The 5,792-nt window shown below is 42.4% G+C and overlaps 1 long non-coding RNA gene across 1 annotated transcript; it reads right to left on the bottom strand.

The window, feature by feature from the left end:
* Positions 1-3,938: 3,938 nt before the first annotated feature.
* LOC126994585 (uncharacterized) lies at positions 3,939-5,091 on the bottom strand. Its single transcript, XR_007749310.1, has 3 exons — positions 5,013-5,091; positions 4,226-4,253; positions 3,939-4,051 (listed from the first exon to the last, which is right to left on the bottom strand). It is a non-coding gene; the product is annotated as an uncharacterized LOC126994585 (long non-coding RNA).
* Between the last annotated feature and the right edge of the window lie 701 nt (positions 5,092-5,792).

Below are 5,792 nucleotides of genomic sequence, written 5' to 3'. Positions count from 1 at the left end.
CTAAGTGCTAATCGGTTCACGGATAGAGAAAGTCATATCCGCCAGGGTTACTTTATTGGACAGAACTTACACACCTCATCACGACAAGGACAACACATAGGATAGGTGTTTGTTTGTGTATGCTTTTGTGTGAATGTTGTTTGTGTAGGTTAACATTTAAGTGTTGGTGTATGTGTGGAACAATGTGTAACGGTGGACGACAAGAGGACGTGGACGGACAGTAGAAGATAAACAAGTAACAAGAGATAAACAATTAGACGCACAAGAAACAACGAGACGGGTGCACGAACGAAAACATTGACACAAAATAAGAATGAACAATGAGTCTATACTGCAACGCCCCATTTTCCGTTTTCACTGGAAGAGAGCACGCGACTGCTTGAGCGGTGGCTGCTACAGCTTCACCTGCTCGGGCAGAGCTTCCGACAGGGAGTATCAATAATATGCATCTCGAGGGTAACACCGCACGCAAAATTGTCGGTAACCCTTAGCCCAGCCATCTGCCGGCGTTATTCCCATGACCCAGTGGGCAATATGGTTGCAAAGCTGAAACAGAAAGGAATTAACGGAAGGGCACCGCCAGGAGTGGAGCCTGTGGTTAAACATGCCCAGACAAGGAGAACGTTACGAGACCCAGATACAGGAAGGATTGACAGATTGAGGGCTGGCGCATGACTGAATTATATATTATCTCATGATGATGTTATGACAACGATTGAATTAAAGAGGTGTCAGAATCCCCGTGCTGGGGCTATACAGCGTAGGGGCGCGTCCCCCGGTTGGCAGATGGGGGGGTCCTCTTCAAGGATGCACAGTAGAGTGCCGAGGACCAACATAGCCTATACGAGAAGGAAAACTCTGATATCAAACCACCTACTGAACGTGAATAACCTGTTGCGTAGGTTATTCATGTTAAAAAAGTGAACATATTAACATTCAGGTTTTGTCTTTTCAGGTCATATAAACAGGTAAAAAAGATGAACGATATTGCAAGTATGACGTCGGAGGAGGATGACTCCGATCGTGACAAAACCTATAACTGGGAAAGCGAATACAAAGGCCTAAGAAGGCAACATGTAGAACTCTCTTCTGAAGAAGAAGAGGCAGTGAAACAGATCTCAAGAGCGAGAACTCGCCAGAAGCATGCGTTGAATGACGAGCCAAAACCCGATAAGTAGAGAGAGAGAGAGAGAGAGAGAGAGAGAGAGAGAGAGAGAGAGAGAGAGAGAGAGATTTCACAGGCTCATGTATCTGATGCATTTCTAAATTCTTTGCATTCTCCAGGCTGCAGCTTTTGGCCTGACGCACAGACAGAAGCAGCAACTGCCACAGATTCAGGCGAGTTTCTGGTGATTCTGTGTATGATATTGTTATGGTGCATTACATATGATGGGTTGTACATTTGTAAAAATGCTTGCTCAACAAGAGTTCCCCACACAGATTCTGCCCAGTCGTCACAAAATAATGAGGACAGTGAAATGGTCGATGATCCAGAGACAAACACATGAATGGACATTGGTATGGTGGGTTGCTCAACAACTACTGAAATGTTTCAGAGCATCGAGATGGACCCTGTGATGAAAAAAGATCTGAAGGACTTCCTCTCTCAGTTTGAGCAACCACCAACAGTTGAAGAAGTACAAACTCAATTCAGAAAAAAAAAATTAAGGTCCATGAAAATGCTATAAAACAACTGAAGGCTGAAGAATCAGTTTGTATAAGAATGACAAAAAAATTATGGGAAGCCATGAAAAGGGAACAAGAAAAAAGATTGAAACGTCAGCTAGGACAACACCGGCCTCGACCAAGGAAACGGGCCCTAACAAGCAGAAGACAGTAAGTATGTTAACCTGTTACCGATAACGACTATATAGGATGTATAAGAGTCGATCGGTATTAATATTACTGCATGCTTACATGTTTTTGACTTGTTACAGGCGAAATTGCCCCATAGCAGGATGTCCTGGCAGGTGCATGAATCTGCATCGGAATCTCAGCAAATGTCGCGGGTATCTCACAAAGGCAGACAGGAATTAAGTCCTTAAGAAGTATGAGCAGCTTGTGCAAGTGAGTGTGTCTACGGAGGATGCCCCTCCTTAGTCCAAGACCAAACCTGACGGGAGCATGAAATACCCACTCCGCCAGTGCTGCGTTTGTGATAAAAATGTGAAACGGCTTGATGTCCATGCTGAAAAAGTCCATTTTGTCAGACGCAAATCAAGCCTATATAAAAAGATAATGACAGACTCCCTGGTTCTGACAACACAACCCAAAAATGCTGACATTGTCAAGGTCAGTTCTGGCAAAGTGACAATCACACTCTCAGATGGACTTAAATCATTCATAGAGGAGTTTGAAAAATATATGGAAGACTGGACTCCTGTTAAAAAGGCAACCGCCAAGGCAGACATCAAAAATGTTATGAATGTTCTTACGTTCATGATGATGCAGCAGACCGTGGACACACTCACTGGCAGCGTAATCTGCAACTACTTCGTCTGAATGGACAGTGATGACCCTCCTGGCTACATTCCAAGCAGAACACATATGTACAGCTCCACATATATCCGCAAAATAATACACGCCACAACCAAAGCAGTGGATTGTTTGGCGGCAGCGGAGAAGGAAGTTTTCCGCATTAGTGAGGAGGATCACAGATTGACCCTAAGGAGACTCCGCACTATGACAGGTAGGTATTCAGGTTTTGTATACGTATCTGCCTTGTCTATACCTATTTCTTGCTGTAGGGTTGTACTGATTGTCCAATTTGCGCTCTCCTTTCCTTAGTGAAATACAAGAAGACGGAGAGGGTGGATATGATCAAGGCCAGGAGGAAGAAGGAGAGGGAAAATGTCTCCTTGGAGGTTGTCAACAAAATCTTGGAATCTGATTATATGAACGAATATACCTCCTCAGCACTGAAGTGCTACAAGGATCCCTCCTTCAGGCCGGCCACTCTCTCAGACTTCACGAACATGAGAGATGTGCTCATTCTCCTGTTCATGATTAAATCCTTGAGGAGACCGATGGAATTCACTGAGCATCGACTGTCTGAATACACAGAGATTGAGGAAAAAAAATTCCAGATGGAACAATCTATGGCATTCGGATTGCTGCTCATAAGACAGCTGAACAGGGTAGGTAGTGCATATTTATTCATCTTTGTCTTATGAAATGTGATTATATATATATATATATATATATATATATATATATATATATATATATATATATATATATATATATATATATATATATATATATATATATATATATATATATGTCAATGAGTAACCCTGATTCTTATTCCAGGCCCAGCGATGGTATACCTCACTGACATTGAAATGCGTCTGATGGACTACTATATGAAGTACTACAGGCCACTTGTATCCTCTTGCATGTCACCTCAGTGTCTTGTATTCCAAACAAGAATACAAAGGAGCGATGCAGAATGTTGCTCAAAGATTTCATTCTCCAACCTGGCAAAACTCATCAGTAAGACTGCAAGAAGATGCACGCCAGAAGCAAATATAACATCTCGCATCCTAAGGCGCTCGTAGATCACACCGATATGGGACGAGATAAAGGACCCTACCTTTAGAAATAAGCTTGCCACACTGTGTGGCCACTCCCTGAGTACCGCTATTCGCTATTGTGAATTTAGCGACAGAGTGGTGCCAGGGATGGAAATAATAAAAAATATTAAATGAACTACGAGATCGGTGCAAACACAAGAATGATGAGCAATTATTCAACCGAGACACTGAGGTGCTACCTGATGCGGAGTGGCAAGTGCCGTAAGTATGCTGGATAATGTGGAATGTGATCGGGTTACATATTTGATGTATGTAAACATACTTGGGTGTACAGTAACTCAGAAGCTGGGTTTTTACTTAATGGATTGTATTTATCCCAAAGATCATCATGTCAAGTGAGTGCTATGGCAGACAGTTCGATGGTGGAGGCTGACCCGACCTGTGAAGCGGAGGTTGACTTCCTCGCCCCCACTCCTCCGTCACGGGGAAATCAAAACAGGCCGAGGAAGCAGCATCTGTAGTGACAGATAGAGGGTGTGTAGAAACAGTACTAGTGACATGTAACAATATGCATGCAATAATGATACATAACTAACAGAACTTTCTTCATTTCAGAAGTGTTCTGTCACTGGCAACAAGCCACTTCCCGTCGGACCTATCAATGCTGTCGCCTGTGGAAACTCTCTCACCTTCAACCAGTTCAGCCAATCAAACAGCCTGTGAAAAGGCGGATGACTTCCTCGCCCCCACTCCTCCGTCACGGGGAAATCAAAACAGGCCGAGGAAGCAGCATCTGCAGTGACAGATAGAGGGTGTGTAGAAACAGTACTAGTGACATGAAACAATATGCATGCTTGTAATTATACATAACTAACATAACTCTCTTCATTTCAGAAGTGTTCTGTCACTGGCACCAAGCTACTTCCCGTCGGACCTATCTATGCTGTCGCCTGTGGAAACTGTAGTGACCCCTTTCTCGTTCTCTCCATCTCCCGTTTCTTCAGTCTACCCTTAAGTCATCACGTTCTCTTTCTTTTCTCTCTCAACACACACTATTCTATTTCATCAAATACACATATCCATCACACATTAATCTCTTTTGTTACGAGTCACTACATATAAATAAATGTACACAATCATTCTAATTATTATAAGCAACATTATGTTTAAGCTTTATCATCAAAGAGCCACCATTGTAAATATTACTGTATATCACCATTGTAAATATTCATTCACAATATTCCAATACATGTATATACTCGCAAATAAACTGCTTCGTCAATGGAGTCACCACTGGTTATTAGTTGTGTCTTTTAACCTAAAAGGCGGCCTTAGCGGATCCAAACGGCGTTGTACCAGCTACAACGTATGCTGCCTCGAAAACATACAAACAGAAATGTTTGGTTTTCGCTGTAGCGGCCTAGGCTGCCGCTACAAAACTCTCACAGCTTCAACCAATTCAACCAATCAAACAACCTGTGAAAAGGCGGATGACTTCCTCGCCCCCACTCCTCCGTCACGGGGGGAATCAAAACAGGCCGAGGAAGCAGCATCTGCAGTGACAGATATTGTCTAGAAACGGTACTAGTGACATGTGACAATATGCATGCTTGTAATGATACATAACTAACAGAACACTTCATTTCAGAAGTGTTCTGTCACTACCAAGCCACTTCCGTCGGACCTATCAATGCTGTCGCCTGTGGAAACTCTCACAGCTTCAACCAATTCAACCAATCAAACAACCAATACTGTACAGCAGGATATATCACCAGTGACTAAACTAGACACTGCAGTAGTGTATGCGGACATCCGCAAAGCCATAAAGGCGGTTGACAAAGGCGCCGGGACTGGATCGGTGTTCATAAAATGGAAAGAAGTTAAAGCATACATGAATGACCTAAATCCCGAGTACAGAGAGTGGGACAAGGGAAAGATTAAAAATAAATATAAGTATTTGAAAAAGATGCGCAAAGAACTCAACATATAAAATGTTTAATCTAATATTCAACCTAAGGGTAAGGGTTGAAGGAATGAGTTATGAAGGACCAGTGTAAGGGATACTGGCAAAGGAAAAAACGAACCATTATATTTTTGTTATCTTTAGTAATATGTATTGGATGGAAATGAATGTTACAAAGGAAGTTTGTTTCATTTTCCTGATTACCCATTATGCTCAATGTTGACATACTATCATTATTCACAGCTAGTTAGGGTCATCATTTCATCTAATCTTACCTTTTCTCTCCACAGATC

This window comes from Eriocheir sinensis, unplaced genomic scaffold (assembly GCF_024679095.1).
Source record: "Eriocheir sinensis breed Jianghai 21 unplaced genomic scaffold, ASM2467909v1 Scaffold825, whole genome shotgun sequence".
Lineage (NCBI taxonomy): Eukaryota > Metazoa > Arthropoda > Malacostraca > Decapoda > Varunidae > Eriocheir > Eriocheir sinensis.
Note: the sequence above shows the minus strand (reverse complement) of the source record. Positions and strands in the feature narration are given on the sequence as shown.